General features: G+C 40.3%; 1 long non-coding RNA gene across 1 annotated transcript in view; it reads right to left on the reverse strand.

The window, feature by feature from the left end:
* LOC130540712 (uncharacterized) overlaps positions 1-22,204 on the reverse strand; it is a 53,727-nt gene extending 31,523 nt beyond the window's left edge. The window contains exon 1 of the long non-coding RNA XR_008954705.2: positions 22,034-22,204. This is a non-coding gene — a long non-coding RNA (uncharacterized LOC130540712). The remainder of the gene's footprint in view (positions 1-22,033) is intronic.
* Between the last annotated feature and the right edge of the window lie 284 nt (positions 22,205-22,488).

Raw genomic sequence — 22,488 nt, forward strand, 5'->3', positions numbered from 1 at the left:
CATATGTATACGTGTGCCATGCTGGTGCGCTGCACCCACTAACTCGTCATCTAGCATTAGGTATATCTCCCAATGCTATCCCTCCACCCCTCCCCCATCCCATAACAGTCCCCAGAGTGTGATGCTCCCCCTCCTGTGTCCATGTATTCCCATTGTTCAATTCCCACCTATGAGTGAGAATATGCGGTGTTTGGTTTTCTGTTCTTGCAATAGTTTACTGAGAATGATGATTTCCAATTTCATCCATGTCCCTACAAAGGACATGAACTCATATTTTTTATGGCTGCGTAGTATTCCATGGTGTATATGTGCCACAGTTTCTTAATGCAGTCTATCATTGTTGGACATTTGGGTTTGTTCCAAGTCTTTGCTATTGTGAATAGTGCCGCAATAAACATACGTGTGCATGTGTCTTTATAGCAGCATGATTCATAGTCCTTTGGGTATATACCCAGTAATGGGATGCCTGAGTCAAATGGTATTTCTAATTCTAGATCCCTGAGGAATCGCCACACTGACTTCCACAATGGTTGAACTAGTTTACAGTCCCACCAATGGTGTAAAAGTGTTCCTATTTCTCCACATCCTCTCCAGCACCCGTTGTTTCCTGACTTTTTAATGATTGCCATTCTAACTGGTGTGAGATGATATCTCATTGTGGTTTTGATTTGCATTTCTCTGATGGCCAGTGATGGTGAGCATTTTTTCATGTGTTTTTTGGCTGCATAAATGTCTTCTTTTGAGAAGTGTCTGTTCATGTCCTTTGCCCACTTTTTGATGGGGTTGTTTGTTTTTTTCTTGTAAATTTGTTTGAGTTCATTGTAGATTCTGGATATTAGCCCTTTGTCAGATGAGTAGGTTGCGAAACTTTTCTCCCATTTTGTAGGTTGCCTGTTCACTCTGATGGTAGTTTCCTTTGCTGTGCAGAAGCTCTTTAGTTTAATTAGATCCCATTTGTCAATTTTGGCTTTTGTTGCCATTGCTTTTGGTGTTTTAGACATGAAGTCCTTGCCCGTGCCTATGTCCTGAATGGTAACGCCTAAGTTTTCTTCTAGGTTTTTATGGTTTTAGGTCTAACATTTAAGTCTTTAATCCATCTTGAATTGATTTTTGTATAAGGTGTAAGGAAGGGATCCAGTTTCGGCTTTCTACATATGGCTAGCCAGTTTTCCCAGCACCATTTATTAAATAGTGAATCCTTTCCCCATTGCTTGTTTTTGTCAGGTTTGTCAAAGATCAGATAGTTGTAGATATGCGGCGTTATTTCTGAGGGCTCTGTTCTGTTCCATTAATCTATATCTCTGTTTTGGTACCAGTACCATGCTGTTTTGGTTACTGTAGCCTTGTAGTGTAGTTTGAAGTCAGGTAGCGTGATGCCTCCAGCTTTGTTCTTTTGGCTTAGGATTGACTTGCGATGCGGGCTCTTTTTTGGTTCCATATGAACTTTAAAGTAGCTTTTTCCAATTTTGTGAAGAAAGTCATTGGTAGGTTGATGGGGATGGCATTGAATCTATAAATTACCTTGGGCAGTATGGCCATTTTCACGATATTGATTCTTCCTATCCATAAGCATGGAATGTTCTTCCATTTGTTTGTATCCTCTTTAATTTCATTGAGCAGTGGTTTGTAGTTCTCCTTGAAGAGGTCCTTCACGTCCCTTGTAAGGTGGATTCCTAGGTATTTTATTCTCTTTGAAGCAATTGTGAATGGGAGTTCACTCATGATTTGGCTCTCTGTTTGTCTGTTATTGGCGTATAAGAATGCTTGTGATTTTTGTACATTGATTTTGTATCCTGAGAATTTGCTGAAGTTGCTTATCAGCTTAAGGAGATTTTGGGTTGAGACAATGGGGTTTTCTAGATATACAATCATGTCATCTGCAAACAGGGACAATTTGACTTCCTCTTTTCCTAATTGAATACCCTTTATTTCCTTCTCCTGCCTAATTGCCCTGGCCAGAACTTCCAACACTATGTTGAATAGGAGTGGTGAGAGAGGGCATCCCTGTCTTGTGCCAGTTTTCAAAGGGAATGCTTCCAGTTTTTGCCCATTCAGTATGATATTGGCTGTGGGTTTGTCATAGATAGCTCTTATTATTTTGAGATACGTCCCATCAATACCTAATTTATTGAGAGTTTTTAGCATGAAGCGTTGTTGAATTTTTTCAAAGGCCTTTTCTGCATCTATTGAAATAATCATGTGGCTTTTGTCTTTGGTTCTGTTTATATGCTGGATTACATTTATTGATTTGCGTATATTGAACCAGCCTTGCATCCCAGGGATGAAGCCTACTTGATCATGGTGGATAAGCTTTTTGATATGCTGCTGGATTCGGTTTGCCAGTATTTTATTGAGGATTTTTGCATCAATGTTCATCAAGGATATTGGTCTAAAATTCTCTTTTTTGGTTGTGTCTCTGCCCGGCTTTGGTATCAGGATGATGCTGGCCTCATAAAATGAGTTAGGGAGGATTCCCTCTTTTTCTATTGATTGGAATAGTTTCAGAAGGAATGGTACCCATTCCTCCTTGTACCTCTGGTAGAATTCGGCTGTGAATCCATCTGGTCCTGGACTCTTTTTGGTTGGTAAGCTATTGATTATTGCCACAATTTCAGCTCCTGTTATTGGTCTATTCAGAGATTCAACTTCTTCCTGGTTTAGTCTTGGGAGAGTGCGTGTGTCGAGGAATTTATTCATTTCTTCTAGATTTTCTAGTTTATTTACGTAGAGGTGTTTGTAGTATTCTCTGATGGTAGTTTGTATTTCTGTGGGATCAGTGGTGATATCCCCTTTATCATTTTTTATTGCATCTATTTGATTCTTCTCTTTTTTTCTTTATTAGTCTTGCTAGCGGTCTATCAATTTTGTTGATCCTTTCAAAAAAACCAGCTCCTGGATTCATTAATTTTTTGAAGGGTTTTTTGTGTCTCTATTTCCTTCAGTTCTGCTCTGATTTTAGTTATTTCTTGCCTTCTGCTAGCTTTTGAATGTGTTTGCTCTTGCTTTTCTAGTTCTTTTAATTGTGATGTTAGGGTGTCAATTTTGGATCTTTCCTGCTTTCTCTTGTGGGCATTTAGTGCTATAAATTTCCCTCTACACACTGCTTTGAATGTGTCCCAGAGATTCTGGTATGTTGTGTCTTTGTTCTCGTTGGTTTCAAAGAACATCTTTATTTCTGCCTTCATTTCGTTATGTACCCAGTAGTCATTCAGGAGCAGGTTGTTTGGTTTCCATGTAGATGAGCAGTTTTGAGTGAGTTTCTTAATCCTGAGTTCTAGTTTGATTGCACTGTGGTCTGAGAGATAGTTTGTTATGATTTCTGTTCTTTTACATTTGTTGAGGAGAGCTTTGCTTCCAAGTATGTGGTCAATTTTGGAATAGGTGTGGTGTGGTGCTGAAAAAAATGTATATTCTGTTGATTTGGGGTGGAGAGTTCTGTAGATATCTATTAGGTCCACTTGATGCAGAGCTGAGTTCAATTCCTGGGTATCCTTGTTGACTTTCTGTCTCGTTGATCTGTCTAATGTTGACAGTGGGTTGTTAAAGTCTCCCATTATTAATGTGTGGGAGTCTAAGTCTCTTTGTAGGTCACTCAGGACTTGCTTTATGAATCTGGGTGCTCCTGTATTGGGTGCATATATATTTAGGATAGTTAGCTCTTCTTGTTGAATTGATCCCTTTACCATTATGTAATGGCCTTCTTTGTCTCTTTTGATCTTTGTTGGTTTAAAGTCTGTTTTATCAGAGACTAGGATTGCAACCCCTGCCTTTTTTTGTTTTCCGTTTGCTTGGTAGATCTTCCTCCATCCTTTTATTTTGAGCCTATGGGTGTCTCTGCATGTGAGATGGGTTTCCTGAATACCACACACCGATGGGTCTTGACTCTTTATCCAATTTGCCAGTCTGTGTCTTTTAATTGGAGCATTTAGTCCATTTACATTTAAAGTTAATATTGTTATGTGTGAATTTGAACCTGTCATAATGATGTTAGCTGGTTATTTTGCTCGTTAGTTGATGCAGTTTCTTCCTAGTCTCGATGGTCTTTACATTTTGGCATGATTTTGCAGTGGCTGGTACCGGTTGTGCCTTTCCATGTTTAGTGCTTCCTTCAGGAGCTCTTTTAGGGCAGGCCTGGTGGTGACAAAATCTCTCAGCATTTGCTTGTCTGTAAAGTATTTTATTTCTCCTTCACTTATGAAGCTTAGTTTGGCTGGATATGAAATTCTGAGTTGAAAATTCTTTTCTTTAAGAATGTTGAATATTGGCCTCCACTCTCTTCTGGCTTGTAGAGTTTCTGCCGAGAGATCCGCTGTTAGTCTGATGGGCTTCCCTTTGTTGGTAACCCGACCTTTCTCTCTGGCTGCCTTTAACATTTTTTCCTTCATTTCAACTTTGGTGAATCTGACAATTATGTGTCTTGGTGTTGCTCTTCTCAAGGAGTATCTTTGTGGCGTTCTCTGTATTTCCTGAATCTGAATGTCGGCCTGCCTTGCTAGATTGGGGAAGTTCTCCTGGATAATATCCTGCAGAGTGTTTTCCAGCTTGGTTCCATTCTCCCCGTCACTTTCAGGTACACCAATCAGACGTAGATTTGGTCTTTTCACATAGTCCCATATTTCTTGGAGGCTTTTTTCATTTCTTTTTATTCTTTTTTCTCTGAACTTCCCTTCTCACTTCATTTCATTCATTTCATCTTCCAACGCTGATACCCTTTCTTCCAGTTGATCGCATCGGCTCCTGAGGCTTCTGCATTCTTCACGTAGTTCTCGAGCCTTGGCTTTCAGCTCCATCAGCTCCTTTAAGCACTTCTCTATATTGGTTATTCTAGTTATACATTTGTCTAAATTTTTTTCAAAGTTTTTAACTTCTTTGCCTTTGGTTTGAATTTCCTCCTGTAGCTCGTAGTTTGATCGTCTGAAGTCTTCTTCTCTCAACTCGTCAAAGTCATTCTCCGTCCAGCTTTGTTCCATTGCTGGTGAGGAACTGTGATCCTTTGGAGGAGGAGAGGTGCTCTGCTTTTTAGAGTTTCCAGTTTTTCTGCTCTGTTTTTTCCCCATCTTTGTGGTTTTACCTACTTTTGGTCTTTGATGATGGTGATGTACAGATGGGTTTTTGGTGTGGATGTCCTTTCTGTTTGTTAGTTTTCCTTCTAACAGACAGGACCCTCAGCTGCAGGTCTGTTGGAGTTTGCTAGAGGTCTACTCCAGACCCTGTTTGCCTCGGTATCAGCAGTGGTGTCTGCAGAACAGTGGTTTTTCATGAACTGCGAATGCTGCTGTCTGATTGTTCTTCTGGAAGTTTTGTCTCAGAGGAGTACCCGGCCATGTGAGGCGCCAGTCTGCCCCTACTAGGGGGTGCCTCCCAGTTAGGCTGCTCAGGGGTCAGGGGTCAGGGACCCACTTGAGGAGGCAGTCTGCCCATTCTCAGATCTCCAGCTGCGTGCTGGGAGAACCACTGCTCTCTTCAAAGCTGTCAGACAGGGACATTTAAGACTGCAGAGGTTACTGCTGTCTTTTTGTTTGTCTGTGCCCTGCCTCCAGAGGTAGAGCCTACAGAGGCAGGCAGGCCTCCTTGAGCTGTGGTGGGCTCCACCCAGTTGGAACTTCTGGGCTGCTTTGTTTACCTAACAAGCCTGGGCAATGGCAGGCGCCACCCCCCAGCCTTGCTGCTTCCTTGCAGTTTGATCTCAGACTGCTGTGCTAGCAATCAGCAAGACCCCGTGGGTGTAGGACCCTCTGAGACAGGTGCAGGATATAATCTCCTGGTCCGCCGTTTTTTAAGCCCATCAGAAAAGCGCAGTATTCGGGTGGGAGTGACCCGATTTTCCAGGTGCCATCTGTCACCCCTTTCTTTGACTAGGAAAGGGAACTCCCTGACCCCTTGCACTTCCCAAGTGAGGCAATGCCTCACCCTGCTTCGGCTTGCGCACGGTGCACTGCACCCACTGACCTGCGCCCACTGTCTGTCACTCCGTAGTGAGATGAACCCGGTACCTCAGATGGAAATGCAGAAATCACCCGTCTTCTGCGTCGCTCACGCTGGGAGCTGTAGACCGGAGCTGTACCTATTCGGCCATCTTGGCTCCTCCCCCACTCCTACTTTTTTAATAAAGCAGTTTTTATAAAAATTACAAGTTCTAATATTGTCTTCCATCACTCCTATGGAATGTTTTCATGTCTGCTCTGGAGACGAGTCCACTCTAAACCATTGCTCTTCACGGTATGGTCCACATACCAGCTGATTGAGCATCCTTCAGAAGACTCCTAGAAATGCAATATTCAGGCCCCTCCCCAAACCCACTGCATCAGAATCTGCAAAGCTAGATATCCAGGATAATCATACATACGTTAAAGTGTCATAAACACTGAACTAGAATAAACTTCTGTCCCAGGTGGTAGAAGCCTGGATGTTGGCATTCTGAACACAGGGTCGGGGCTTGAAGATTCACCTTTCTTGTGCGGTCTTCCTTTTAATGCTCTTGCTTTCAGCTCTATGACTCACTCTCAGCAGAGGCTCTGTCCAGTGTTTCCCAAACCACCACCTTTTCCTGGTCAATTTCTTCAGTAATGGAATTTGCATAGAGGCATCATGGTTTTTTGAACCTCGGTGCCTTCACACAGACTTTTTCTGCTTTCCTCTGCCTGACATTTTTTCTCCCTCCTTCTGTCCTTCACATTGCGAACCCCTATTTGTCCTTCCAAGACCCAGTTCAAGTGGCAGGTCTCAGAAACATTTTCTCTGGCCTAACCCCTTCACCATCCCTTACCAACACAAACTCATGAACAACAGAAATGCCTCTTTGGGGGCACTTATATTTCCCCATGTTTACCTCTATCTTTTCATAGGACTTAGTAATTGCTACTTTATCTCTATCTTCAACTAAACTGTAAGCATTTAATGGCCTTTACTTCCCCAATACTCAGCACAAGGCCTGGCACATATAGGAAGTTCTCACTATATATCTGTCAAATAAAAGGATGTGTCTGGGGCCCAGTGCAGTGGCTCACACCTGTAATTGTAGCACTTTGGGAGGCCAAGGCAAGCAGATCACTTTAGGTCAAGAGTTCAAGACCAGTCTGGCAAACATGGTGAAACCCCATCTCTACTAAAAATACAAAAATTAGCCAGGTGTGGTGGCACACACCTATAGTCCCAGCTACTCAGGAGGGTGAGGCAGGAGAATCACTTGAATCTGGGAAATGGAGGTTGCAGTGAGCCGAGATTGTGCCACTGCACTCCAGCTTGGGCAACAGAGCGAGACTCCTTCTCAAAAAAAAAAAACAAAAAAAAGAAAGAAATGTGTCTGAACCAACATAGAACAGCTTTCTTCATCTACAGTTGAAGCACAAATATCCTATAAAAGTGTCTTCATTTATGTCCCAGCAGTATGGAGAATTTATCCAGCCTTCTTTTGCTCTGGGCAGCATTTCTACCATCTCTGGTTTCTGATTTGATATCTCATATCTACAGTTTCTCTCTCAGCTTGAACCTTTTGGATTGAAACCAGTTAAGGGCTGGGTGCAGTGGCTCATGCTTGTAATCCCAGCACTTTGGGAGGCCGAGGTGGGTGGATCATGAGGTCAAGAGATCGAGACCATCCTGGCCAACATGGTGACACCCCGTCTCTACTAACAATACAAAAATTTGGCCGGGTGTGGTGGCATGCACCTGTAATCCCAGCTGTTTGGGAGGCTGAGGCAGGAGAATCACTTGAACCCGGGAGGTGGAGGTTGCAATGAGCTGAGTTCGCACCATTGCACTCCAGCCTGGGCAAAAAGATCAAAGCTCCGTCTCAAAAAAAAAAAAAGTCACATGTAGGAAGTTGAAATTGGATCCCTTCCTTACACCTTATACAAAAATTAATTTGAGATGGATTCAAGACTTAAATGTTAGACCTAAAACCATAAAAACCCTAGAAGAAAACCTAGGCAATACCATTCAGGACATAGGCATGGGCAAGGACTTCATGTCTAAAACACCAAAAGCAATGGCAACAAAAGCCAAAATTGACAAATGGGATCTAGTTAAACTAAAGAGCTTCTGCACAGCAAAAGAAACTACCATGACAGTGAAAAGGCAACCTACAGAATGGGAGAAAATTTTTGCAATCTACCCATCTGACAAAGGGCTAATATCCAGAATCTACAAAGAGCTTAAACAAATTTACAAGAAAAAACCCCATCAAAAAGTGGGCAAAGGATATGAACATACACTTCTCAAAAGGAGACATTTATGCAGCCAACAGACACATGAAAAAATGCTCATCATCACTGATCATCAGAGAAATGCAAATCAAAACCACAGTGAGATACCATCTCACACAAGTTAGAATGACGATCATTAAAATGTCAGGAAACAACAGACACTGGAGAGGATGTGGAGAAATAACGCTTTTACACTGTTGGTGGGAGTGTAAACTAGTTCAACCATTGTGTAAGACAGTGTGGTGATTCCTCAAGGATCTAGGCTAGAAATACCATTTGGTCCCGCGATCCCATTACTGGGAGTATACCCAAAGGATTATAAATCATGCTGTTATAAAGACACATGTATACGTATGTTTATTGTGGCACTATTCACAATAGCAAAGACTTGGAACCAACCCAAATGTCCATTAATGATAGACTGGGTTAAGAAAATGTGGCACATATACACCATGGAATACTATGCAGCCATAAGAAAGGATGAGTTCATGTCCTTTGCAGGGACATGGGTGAAGCTGAAAACCATTATTCTGAGCAAACTATCACAAGGACAGAAAAGCAAACACTGCATGTTCTTACTCGTAGGTGGGAATTGGACAATGAGAACACTTGGACACAGGGTGGGGAACATCACACATCAGGGCCTGTCATGGGGTGGGGGGCGGGGGGAGGGATAGCATTGGAAGAAATACCTAATGTAAATGATGGGTTGATGGGTGCCGCGGGCCAGCATGGCACACGTATACTTATGTAACGAGCCTGCACATTGTTCACATGTACCCTAGAACTTAAAGTATAATAATAAAAATAAATAAAAACCAAAAAAAAGAAGCCAGTTAAGCTGCCTACCTTTCTTTTCCACATTGACCCTGTATACTAATTCCTGACATAATTTCAGCACCAAAGAGCATACTTTTGTCATTTCAAGGATGTAGTAGAAATGAAATCATAAATGTTATCTTGGAGAACTGGTTTTTTTACTCAGCATAATTTTCTAGAGGTTCATGTAGTTATTACATATATCAATAGCTTGTTCCTTTTTGTTGCTGAGTAGTAGTCTTTGGTATGAATGCACCATATGTTTAACTCTTCATCCATTGAAGGACATCCCCTCCCCTCCCCTCCCTTTCCCTCCCCTCCAGTCCTCCTCCCCCCCTCCTCCTCCCCTACCCTCCCCTCCCCCTCCCCTCCCCCTCCCCCTCCTCTACTCTTCTTTCTTTTCTTTCTTCTTTCTTTCTTTCTTTCTTTCTTTCTTTCTTTCTTTCAGGCTATTTTTCAAAGTGACTATCATTTTACATTTTCATCAACAATATGCAAGTAATTCCATTTTTTCATATTCTTTCTAGCATTTGGTGTTGTCACTATTATTTATTTTAGCCGATTTGACAGATGCATAGTGATATCTAATTGTGATTTTAACTTGCATTTCTCTGATGGCTAATAATGTTGAACATCTTTTTATGTGTTTATTTACTCTCTGTGTGTTCTCTCCAGTGAAGTGTCTCTCCATGTATTTTGCCAATGTTCTGATAGTATTTTTTTTTTTACTGTTTAGTTTTGAGAGTTCTTTATATATTCTAGATAGAAGCTCTTTGTCAGATATGTGGTTTGCCAATATTTTCTGCCAGTCTGTGACCAGTCTTTTCATCTTTTAATGAGGACTTTCACCAAGTAAATATTTTAAAATTTGGATAATGTTCAATTTATCATCTTTTTTTATGCATTATGCTTTTGGTATCAGGTCCAAGGAGTCTTTGTGTAGCCCTAATTACTGAAAATTTTGTTTTTTATTAAAAGTTTTGTCATTTCACATCTTAAATTTAAATCTATTATTCATTTCAAGTTAATTGTTTGAATAAGATATAAGACTTAGGCCAAGTTTCTTCATGTTTTCTTGAACTTATGGCTGTCCATTTGATACAGTAGTTTGTTAAATGGGTCATCTTTCTTCCATTGAATTGCTTTTACACCTCTGTCAAAATCTTTTGGGCATAGGTATTAGTCTGTTCCTGCACTGCTGTAAAGAAATACCTGAGACCGGGTCACTTATAAAGAAAAGAAGTTTAATTGGCTCATGGTTCTGCAGGCTGTATAGGAAGCATGGCTGCAGAGTCCTCAGGAAACTTTCAATTATGGTGGAAGGTGAAGGGGAAGCAGGCACAATTTCACATGGCCAGAGCAGGAGGAATTGGGGGTGGGGGGACGCACATGCTAAACACTGTTAAACAATCAGATCTTATGATGACTTACTATCACAAGAACAGCACCAAAGGGGAAATCCACCCCTATAATACAATCACCTCCCACTAGGCCCCACTTCCAACCTGAGGATGACCATTTGACATGAGATTTGGGCAGGGACACAGACCCAAATTATATCAGCATAATTGTGTGAATTTATTTCTGGATTCTCTATTCTCTTCCATTGATCTATTTTCTATCCCTCCATTAAGACCACAGAGTCTTGATTAATGTAGCTATATCATAAGTCTTAAAACAGAACTATTTCTTCCTGTTTTATTCTTTTTTCAAAATTACTTTAGCTATTCTAGTTCCTTTGCATTTTCACATAAAATTTAGACTGATCTTATGCTATTTATCTACCAAAAACCTTGCTGAATTGTGTGAAACCTGCATATCCATTTGCGGAGAAGCAATATATTTACTATTTTGACTCTTCCAATCCATGAACGTTGTATGTCTCTTCATTTATTTATAACATTGATGTCTTACATCAGCATTGTGTGGTTTTTAGTATACAAATCATGTATGTGTCTTGTTAGATTTACACCTAAGTAATTTTTAAAAGCTAATGTAGAAGTATCATGTTTTAAATTTCAGTATCCATTACTAGTATATAGAAATATAATTAATTTTTACATGTAGATCTTGTATCCTGCCACATTGCTAATTTCACTTATTAGTTCTACAAGATTTTTTCTTTTGTAGAATTTGAAATTCTTTCTTCTGTAATAAAGACCATTTTATTTCTTCTTTTCAGATCTGTATGCCTTTTATTTCCTTTTCTTGCCTTATTACACTGGCTAGAAATTCCAGTTTTATGTCAAACAAGGGTAGTAAAAGTAGATCCTTGCAATTTAACATTAAGTATAATGTTAGTTGTAGGTTTCTTTTGAAACCTACATAAAGATGCTCTTTATGAAGTTGAGTAAATTCCCCTCTACTTCTATTTTTCTGAGAGTTTTAATCATGAATGGGCATTGAATTTTGTCAAATAAGTTGGTCTGCATTGATTTATTTCATTGAGTTGTATTTTTTTCCCTTTGATTAATATAGTGGATTACATCAAATTGATTACATTGAATGATTTTCAAATATTGAATCAGCCTTGCATCACTGGAATAAATCTGTTTTACTTATCATGTATAATTCTCTTTTATATGTTGCTAAATTCTGCTTGCTAATATTTTTCTTAAATTTTTTTTGCATCTGTGTTCATGAGAGATATTGGTCTTCAGTTTTCTTATTCTGCACTGTCTTTGTCTGGTTTTGGTATATAGAGTAATACTAGCTTCATAAAATGAACTAGGAATCTTCTCTTCTAGATTTTGGAAGGTGTTGTGTAGAATAGATGTTAATTCTTTAAATGTTTGGTGGAATTCTCCAGTAGAACCAACCATCTGGGACTGAAGAATTCTTGTTTGGTAGTGTTTAAAATTATGGATTTAATTTCTTTAACATTTATAGGTCTATTTCAAATTATCTATTTCATATTGGATGGATTATGGTAGTTTTCTCAAGGAAACTACCTTGAGAAAGGTTGAGCATCCCTCATCTGAAAATTTGTAATCTGAAATACCCCAAAATCTGAAACTTTTTGAGTACCAATTTGACACCACAGTGAAAAATTTCATTTCTGACACCTTTGCTTTGTGATGGTTCAATGTACACAACTTTGTTTCATGCAAAAATCATTTAAAATGTTGTATAAAATTACCTTCAGGCTGTGTGTATAAGGTTTACATAAAAATAAATAAATTTTGTGTTTAGTCTTGGGTCTCATCCCCAAGATATTTCATTATGTATATGCAAATCTTCCAAAATTGGAAAAAGAAAATCTGAAACCCAAATTTCTAGTCTCAAGTATTTCAGTTAAGGTATACTCAATCCATATTCCCTTATTATCTTTTGTTATGTCTGGAGAGTTTTTAGTGATATCATTTGTTTCATTTCTGATATTGGTAATTTATCTTCTCTCTCTTTTTCTTTGTTAATAATACTGGAGGTTTTTTTTTTTCATAGCCCAGTGGCACCTGGAACACCAGTGAGACAGAGCCGTTTACTTCCCCGGAAAGGGGGCTAAAGCCAGGGAGCCAAGCAGTCTGGCTCAGCGGGTCCCACCCCCACGGAGCCCAACAAGCTAAGATCCACTGGCTTGAAATTCTCCTTGCCAGCACAGCAGTCTGGGGTCAACCTGGGACGCTCGAGCTTGGTCGGGGGAGGGGCGTCCACCATTGCTGAGGCTTGAGTAGGTGGTTTTACCCTCGCAGTGTAGAGGTTCGTCAATGTTCTTGATCTTTCCAAAGAACCAGCTCTTTGTTCCGTTGATTTTCTATGTTTTTTTTTTGTTTTTAATTCCATTGACTTCTGCTTTTTATCATTTCCTTTCTTCCACCTGTTTTGGGTTTATTTTGTTCTTCTTTTATCAGGTCACTGAGATGGAATGTTATAGTATTGATTTGAGAATTTTCTCTTGATTCACTTATGCTTTTAGTGTTATAGATTTCCCTCTCATCACTGCTTTAGCTGTGCCACACAAATTTTGACATGTTGTATTTTCATTTTTATTCAGTCCAGTATATTTTGTGATTTCTTCATGCTTCTGACCTTTGTGATTTCTGATGGGCAATCTACTGTCATTTGAATTATTTTTCCCCCATTAGTGAGGTGTCATTTTTTCCTAGCTGCTTTCAATATTTTTTCCTTGTCTATAGTTTTCAGAAGTTTAATCACTATGTGTCTTTTCATGCATTTCTTTGGGTTTTGTCCTGTTTGGGCTTTCCCCAGCCTCTTGAATCTATAGACTTACATTTTCTGCCAAATTTGGGCAGTATTTAGTCACTGTGTCTTTGAGTACTTTTTAAAGTATAAATTATTACTTTTTAAAGTACTTAGAGAAATCTTATTTTTCTTCTCCGCCAGAACTAGGATGACACAAATGTTAGATCTTTTGTTACAGTTCACCATGTCTTTCAGGCTCTTTTCATTTATTTTTTAGTTTATTTTCTCTCTGTTGTTTAGATTAGGTAATTTCTTTTTTTCCTTTTTTTTTTTTTTTTTTTTTTTTGGTTTTGAGACAGAGTCTCGCTCTGTTGCCCAGGCTGGAGTGCAGTGGCGAGATCTCTGCTCACTGCAACCTCTGCCTCCAGGGTTCAATGATTCTTCTGCCTCAGCTTCCCGACTAGCTGGGATTACAGGTGCCTGCCACCATGCCCGGCTAATTTTTTTGTATTTTTAGTAGAGATGGGGTTTCACCATGTTGGTCAGGCTGGTCTTGAACTCCTGAGCTCGTGATCCGCCTGCCTCGGCCTCCCAAAGTGCTGGGATTACAGGCATGAGACACCATACCCTGCCAGATTAGGTAATTTCTTTTGCTCTGTCTTCCAGTTTATTGATTCTTTCTTTTGTCCCCTCCATTCTACTGTTGCACTCATTTTTTTTCAGTTATTGTATTTTTAAGTTATAAAGTTCCCCTTTGGTTCCTTTTTACATTTTTTATTTCTTTTCTGGGACTTTCTATTTTTCATTTGTTTCAAGAGTGTTTATACAGTTCATTGAAGTGTTTTTATGATGGCTAATTTAAAATCTATTATTAAAAAAGATTTTAATAATATTTAACACCTGTGTCATCTCACTGTTGGCATTATTGTTAGTATTTTTAGTTAAGTTTAAGGTCTTATTTTTATTTTTCATTTTTTTATGAGATGAGCTCTTGCACTCTCACCTAGACTGGAGTGCAGTGGTACAATCATGGCTCACTGTAGCCTCAATCACCTGGGCTCAAGCTATCCTTTTGTGTCAGCCTCCCAAGTGGCTAGGACTGCAGGTGCATACCACCACACCTAATTTTTTTATTTTTATTTTTTTGTAGAGATAGGTTCTTGCTACATTGCTCAGGTCTTTGTGTTATGATGAGTGATTTTCAAATAAAATCTTAACCTTTTTATATTTTTTAAATGAGACTCTGGATCTTATCTAAGCATTTTACTTTAACTATCTTTCTCTGTCAGGAAAAGGGGAGGGAATCTCTTTGTTACTGCCTGGTGGAGGTAGAAGTCCAAGTTTCCCACCAGCCTCTTTTGACACCTGGGGAAAAGAGGTGCTTCACATTACTGCTGAAACGGTGGGACTTATGGTTCCCCCTGTGGTCTCTGTTGACACTGCAGTAGAGATGGCCTTATTATTACTAGTTAATGGTGAAAGCCCCCACTATCCTCTGGGCCTTTTCTGATACCACTCCAGCAGGGACAGGGAGTGGTGCCTCATTACCGCTGAATGGGGGTGGAACTACAGACTCTTAAATGGTTTCCAGCGTTACTATGAGGAGAGGGGATTTATAACCAGTCAGCAGGAATGGATGTCCTGGCTTGTTACTTGGCCTTCTCAAACAGCCCTCTGGTGGGGGTTTTGGGGCATCTAGCTATAGTGATGTGTGATTGAAAGTCTCAGCTCCTAAATCAGCCTTTGCAGGCATGAGTGAGGTTGGGGCCACAGTCTTAACTGTGGTGCTTCACTCTTATTGTCTAAAAGCTTTCTGCCTTGCTAGACTGTCCTTTTTCTGTCTTTGGCTAGAGAGAGCAGGTTTTTGTTGTGGTTTTTTTGTTTGTTTGAGCCCACTGGTATTCCAATATTATTGGCTTCTTCAGCTCTAAGTCTGGGATATATGAGGCTAAAAGAAAATTTAGGAAACTCATCCCCATTTCTTTTCCTATGTCCCAAAATCTCTTGTTGGTCTGTCTTCCCTCTACCTTTCAGTGTCTTCTTGTATTTGTTTTATGTGTAAAGCTCAGGGTTTTAAAATTGTGTTTAACAGGACAAATAGGAAAAATACATCTACTCTATTTTCCCAGAAGCAGAAATTCAACACATTCCATTTTAAGATGAGGAAACTAAAACCTTGGGTAAGGATCTGCAGCTACTAGTGGCATGACAGAATTAGAAACCTACTTTTGCAGCACTTCATTCAGTGCTCTCATCATTGTAACAGTGAAATTTGGGTATCTTCTTGATACTGAAAGGATGTGTACCTGTGATGATGTAACAAGAGACAGTGTCATAAAAACACTGTAGGGACTGCCACTGACTCCCGGCAACTTTTTTTCTTTACTCTGTGAAGCAGTGTCATTCATCTGGGGTAATACCCAAGGTTCGTTGCCTCATACCAAGGAAATCAAGGACATGACACACCATAGTGAGATCAAGAGCGGAAGTTTAATAGGCAAAAGAAAGAGAAGAGCTCTCTGTGCAGAGCAGGGTCCTGGAGAATAATGGGTTGCCAGTTCCCTGGTGAAATGCATGGGGTTTTATAGATGAGCTTGAGGAGGCAGTGTCTAATTTACATAGGGCCCAAAAGATTGGTCAGACCAGGTGTGTCATTTACATAGCATGTAAAGAAGCTGGCTGCTCCACGCTGATCTTTTATTATGCAGATGGGTTCTCTGCCTGGCCGGCGTCATGTTGCCTGTTCCTTTACTGTACAGGTGGTTGACAAAAGGAAAGATGGAGCCTCCATGTTGAACATGCCTGGCCCCCAGGTAGCCTTTTCCTATTGACACAGCTGCTGGAATTCACCCGTGCAAGCTTCCAGCTTGCTTATCTATGTCTGCAGCTCGATTTTATGGCTGTTCTTTGTTAGAAAAGAAATTAGTTGGGGGCTGCTTTTTGTTAAAAGGGAAGCCTTACCGAGGACTCTCTTACCCTAACTGCCTAAATAATTTCTTTTTACTTCCTGTATCATCTGTACTCTTTAAGAACCTCTGCACAGTTTTAGCAGCCTCACCATGTTGCCTGTCTCCGATGATGGGTCCAGAGTTTCCATATATGAGCAGTTTGGAGGCAGGAATGTGAATTTAAAGGAGGGCTGTGAACTTATAGCTATAGCCTAGCAAATGTTCTGTTTTTACTTAATTATATATTTATAGGAGGTAGAATGGGAGATGGCTGATGGAAATAGGAAGTGTTAAATTGCCTCAAGTCATCCAACCACCTGCCTTATGTATTTTTAAAATTTTATTTTATTATGGCGAGAACACTTAATATGAAATCACCCTCTTAAATTTTTAAGTGGTATAATACAGTATTGTTGACTATAAGTACAGTGTTATACAGCAGATTTCTAGAAATTCATCTTGCTTAACTGAAACTTTGTTCGTTGATTACTAATTTTCCATTCCCCCCTTTCCCCAGTCCCTGGAAACCACTGTTCTACTCTTTGATTCTATGAATTTAACTATTTTAGATACCTCATATAAGTGGAATCATGCAGTATTGTTTTTTTGTGACCGAAATATTTCACTTAACATAACGTCTTCCAGGTTCATCGATGTTGTTGCAAGTGACAGGATATCCTTCTTTTTAAAGGCCAAATAATACTCCATTATGTGTATATACCACATTTTCTTTATCCATTCAGACAGATTTGTTTTCATGTCCTGGCTGTTGTAAATAGTGTGTCAATTAACATGGAAGTACTAATATATCTTTGAGATCCTGATTTCAGTTATTTGGGACAAATGTTTCAATGTGGAATTGCTGGATGATATGATAAATATATTTTTAATTTTTTGAGGGACATCCATAGTGTTTTCCATTGCAGCTGTAGCATTCTGCAGTCCCAACAATAGTATGCAAGGGTTTCAACTTCCCCACATCCTTACCAACTCTTCTACAATTTTCCAATTTATATGGAACTACAAAAGACTATAGCTAACTAAATCAATCTTGAGAAAGAGGAACCAAGGTGGAGTCTTCACACTTTCTGATTTTAAATATATTACAAAGCTAAAGTAATCAAAACAGTATAGTACTCAAGTAAAAGCAGACATATAAGCCAATGGAACAAAATAGAGACTCCAGAAATAAATCCATACATATATGGTCAACTCTTCTTTGAAAAGGGTACCAAGAAGACACAGTAGGGAAAGAATAGTCTCTTTGAGACTAGTAAATGATGTGGGAAAACAAGATATCTGCATGCAAAAGAATGAAATAAGACCTTTATTTTGTGCTGTACACAAAAATCAATGGAAATGGATTAAAGACTTAAGTGTAAGACCTGAAACTATAAAACCCCTACAAGGACACATAGGAGAAAAGCTTCTTGACATTGGTCTCAACAATGATTTCATGGAAACTATAGGCTGAATGTTTGTATTCCAAATTTGTATGTTGAGACCTAATCCCCCATGTGAGAGTATTTGGAGATGGGTCCTTTGGGAGGTGACTAGGTCATAAAGATGGAGCCTTCATGAATGGGAATAGTGCCCCTGTGAAAGAGACCAGAGAGAGCTCTTACCCCTGTTGGTTATGTGAGGTTACATATGGAACACATGGAAGTAACAGTGGAAGATGGCCATCTATGAGGAAGTGGGCTCTACTAGATATTGAATCTGCTGGTGCCTTGTTGTAGGACTTCCCAGTCTCCAGAACTGATAGAAATAAATTACCATTGTTTATAAGCAACTCAGACTGTGGTATTTTTTTAAATTTTTAAAATTTTTTTTTTTTTTGAGACAGAGTCTCACTCTGTCACCAGGCTGGAGTACAGTGGCGCCATCTCTGCTCACTGCAACCTCTGCCTCCTGGGTTCAAGCGATTCTCCTGCCTCAGCCTCCCTAGTAGCTGGGACGACAGGCATGCACCACCATACCCAGCTAACTTTGGTATTTTTAGTAGAGACGGGGTTTCACCATGTTGACCAGGATCGTCTTGATCTCTTGACCTCATGATCCACCTGCCTCGACCTCTCAAAGTGCTGGGATTACAGGCACGAGCCACAGTGCCCAGCTTGTAGTATTTTGTTATAGCAGTCTGAGCATATTAAGACAATGGATAGGACACCAAAAAGCAAAGGCAACAAAAACAAAAATAAACAAGTAGGACTACATGGAACTAAAAAGCTTCTGCACAGCAAAGGAATCAACAGAGTGAAAAGCCAACCAATAGAATCAGAGAAAATATTTGCAAACCATATATCTGATATAAGGGGCTAATCTCCAAAATATTAAGAAACTCCTACATCTTAGTAGCAAAGAAACTAATAACATGATTTAAAAATGGGTTAAGGACTTGAATAGACATTTCTCCAAACAGTACATACAAATGTCCAAAAGGCATATGAAAAAATGCTCCTCATCAGTAATCAAGAAGTGCAAATCAAAACCTCAATGAGATATCACTTGTCTTGTTTTAAGCTATAATGATAACAATATGCTGATATGATAGCCTCTGTTCGTTTTAATTAATTAATTTAGGAGGAAGACGGGATATTTAGGTTAACATAAATTGGAGGTTATCTTTGACATCTGAAGATTAAAGAACACCTTAATGAGTAAATTTGCTTATTTTGCCCCTACTGTTGGCATCAGGTACACATCTATATCCACATAAAAGCAGAATCTGTCACTTCTGAGTTCCGCTTATCCTTGCATAAGTCTCAAGTATCAAAATTGATTTTTGAAAATGTTAATTTGAAAAACAGCAGAGGTAAGATTCAAGGATGCTTGCTCTTAGAAAAGGATTATTTATTAAAGGAAAGACTTGTCTTTTGAAAATTATTATCATAATTATCACTAAGAACCCAATTCTATATTTCTTATTAAGGCAAAATCCCTATTAGGCTAACACAAGAAGGATGTTGATTGCAGTGGGATATCTGTCTGAGTGGGGCTAAGTAATCAGCTTTGAAATGTCACTCAGAGGGAATTAGCAGGGCACAGGCTATTTTCTGGCAGATCTCAATACGTTTTTTTTTAAATTGTCAAGGATTTGACATTGGCCTTGCATAGGTTATTATTTTGTATAACTCCAGAAGCAATATTTAGGACTCAAAAAATTATATTGGAACAAAGAAAATAGCATAGAAGTCCAAGGAGCCACATCAACTCATTGACTATGTTGAGAGTCACTGAATCATGTACTCTTAAAGTCATTTGGTACCAACCCACACTGGTGAATAATTCTTTTCTGCAGTCACCTTGCTACAGTGTTTTTCCATCTCATGCCAGGAAAATTGGAGACCTGCAATGACAGGACAGGCCATTTCAGTCTCTGTGTGCTGACTTCCTTGTCTTCATTTGTAGGTCTTGACTCTATTCCTCGGGGTCATGCAAGGGTTTTGTGAGTAAATAATGAGAATGCAGTTTAGCCTAAGTCATTTAAAAACATTAAAAACCTTAATACAATAGGCACTTGACATTTTGAAAGGTTACATGACAAAACTTTTAATATTCTCCAGACATGAAAATGTTGCTATAGAACATAATTGCTTCCCTAAAGTGTATCAAGTTCTAAGTAGCAAACTACAGCCACCCACCACTGAGTTTCCAGATGCTAAGAAGTTGACTAGTTTTATTCACTCCCTAAGAATTTGATAAAACACTTTATCTCTGTAATTTCCACAGCTTATTCATTTCTTCATTCCTTTACTCATTCTACAGAAATGTTTGAAGGCCTAGTCTGTGACAGGTACTGTACTAAGCTCTAGGTATTTTGGGGAATAAAACAAATGTAATCCTTGCCCTTAGAGTGTTAACAGTCTAGAAAGAGTATCAAAACAAGAACAGAATAGACAAGTAAATAAATATAAATTACGCTAAGTGCACCGAAGGAAACAAACACATAATACATAGTATTACGTATTGCAGAGGAAGACCTCTATTTTTATTTATTTATTTAGAGATGAGGGTCTCACTATATTGTCCAGGCTAGAGTGCAGTGGCTATTCACAGGCACAGTCACCACGTGATATAGCTCAGATCTCCTCGACTCAAGCAATCCTACTGCCTCCGCCTCCTGAGTAGCTGGACTACGGGCATGTGCCACTGTAATGCCTAATGTTCTTGCCTAGCCACGCCAAAGAATTGGTGTGGCGGCTGACTGCGGCGAGTGATAGAGACACAGACTGAGGAGAGTGGGGCTGAGGGAAGAGGCCCTGAGTATGGAGGCAATTGTGGGCCTTTGTCATTTGAGCAAAGCTTGCAGGCTTGGCACAGGGCAGTATTGTCACAAAGGGCAAAGAAAGCCTGTGCATAAGGGACTTCACTCCATTTACCTTCCTTTTTACAGAAAAGATCTAGTTGTAGAATGGTGTTATAATTAATACTTCCCTCAGGGGGCCAAGTTTCTCCATTTTGTAAGGAGTACTGTGGCCAGGCATTGGTACAGAAGAAAATCAGCCGCTTCTTTTTTAAGGTTTCAGGGTTGAATTTGTTCCAGTAATTCAGGATACATCTTAAGGGAGTGTCCAGTTTTGAAGGTGTGATGCCCATCTGGAATTTTAAACACAGGGACGCCCGCACCCCTGGTTAGTCCCGGGACTCGTCTTCCCTTAGGGCATCCCCTAAGGGTCAGGTCCAATTGTGCTCAAAGCTCATGGCCGCTTTTCCTGAGCTCTCCATCTACAGCATTTAACCATGCTTACCAGCAGGATGGAAACTTCCCTTGCCCCTGCCATGGGCCCATTGACCACTAAATGGAGCACAAGGACTGTTGGATTTATCGTGGTCCTTCTCCCAACACATCCTACCTGTTCCAGGGTGGCAAGGCTTGGGTCAGGGGCACCACTGATGCTTGCATACTAAGGCCCAATTTATGTGGGCCTGGCCATAAAACCGTCTTTCAAGGAGAAATCTCTGAATTAGCCACAGGAGGCTTAGTAAGCTTAAAGGAGGTGGTGGATGTCCTCTAGGCCAGGGCCGAGAACAGCTGCTGTACTTTAGCCTTCTGTCCCCATTTGCCATCAAAGGAGTAAGCCCCCCTCTCAAGGCGGTACCAGTATCCTGTGTCCCAGTTGACCATATTTTCTTCCATCCAATACCAATTATTGAATGGTTGAAACAACAATTCAATGGCTCTAAGACCTGTGCCTATGCACCACAGATTGTACTTGAGAGGCACCAAGGAAGGGGAAAATTTATCTGGGGAGCAATGGAGGAAATGCCCTAAGGCTTCTATTATCCACATGAAAATTACAGACCTGCCTTTAAATTGTCCTGATGTGGGGGACCATACACCATGGTGGGGAACTGGCCCTTCAAAATAGCCATCAAATGGCGACACCTGCCTAAACCCTGGAGGGAACCATGAACAGGGATCTTTTGGGCACCACCTGAAGAATTAAAGACTTCTAAATAGGGAATCTTGATCCTGCCTAGCGGGAATAACCTTGCTTTTGAGATTAGGAAAGAAGTCTAACTGGCGGACATTAGGACCCAGGAGGCAGGAGTCAGAAGATGTGGCTGTCTCACGCTCAGTAACCTGTGCAGGGGGAGCCTCTGGTGGGGCCATGGTCTCAACCAGGATATCTGGGAGACTAAGACGTCTGCTGAGCACTCCCGGTGTACCTTGGGACCACCACAGAAAGCAAAAGAGTTGGAACTGGTTCCAGGCCAACCGGCCACCCAACGCTCCCAACCCCGAAGGGTCAGGGGTTGTCAGAGAGCCCTTTTCCGGACAGCCTGACACCTGTGTCTTTAGTCCGGTGGCCGTGCTAATCGCCTTTAAGTGGCCAACAGGTGCCCGGTTTAGCCTCCGAATTCTAAGGAAGGACAAGACAGAATAGCAAGTGAAAGAGGTCCGATCATCCTCACCATGTGACGATCTAGATGCCTTTCCTGGAGACTCCTGGCTGGCTCGCCAAAATGTAACACGTAAGGTTCTTGCCTAGCCACACCAAAGAATTGGTGTGGCAGCTGACCGCAGCGAGTGATAGACACAAGGACTGATAGAAAAAGCGGTAGGCTTTATTGAGCAGAGTGAAAGTACAAAGCTTCCACAGCGTGGAAGGGGTCCCTCCCGAATGGGTAGCCAGAGTTAGATTATACAACTGCCTTTTAAACTCTTTAAGGTGGGAAATACATGCAGCGGGAAGATGTTACCAGAGCGAGAAAAAAAGACAACCATTTGTGACATGTCTTAGATCTTAAGGAAAACCGGAATTGCAACTTAGGTTTTATTTATTTTATGACCTCGCAGCGGCATGGCAAAGGAGACAGCATCTTACAGGATTTTACAAAGTATGTTCACAAGGAATTGGGATTGGGAG

The sequence above is a fragment of the Pan paniscus genome, chromosome 14, assembly GCF_029289425.2.
Source record: "Pan paniscus chromosome 14, NHGRI_mPanPan1-v2.0_pri, whole genome shotgun sequence".
Taxonomy (NCBI): domain Eukaryota; kingdom Metazoa; phylum Chordata; class Mammalia; order Primates; family Hominidae; genus Pan; species Pan paniscus.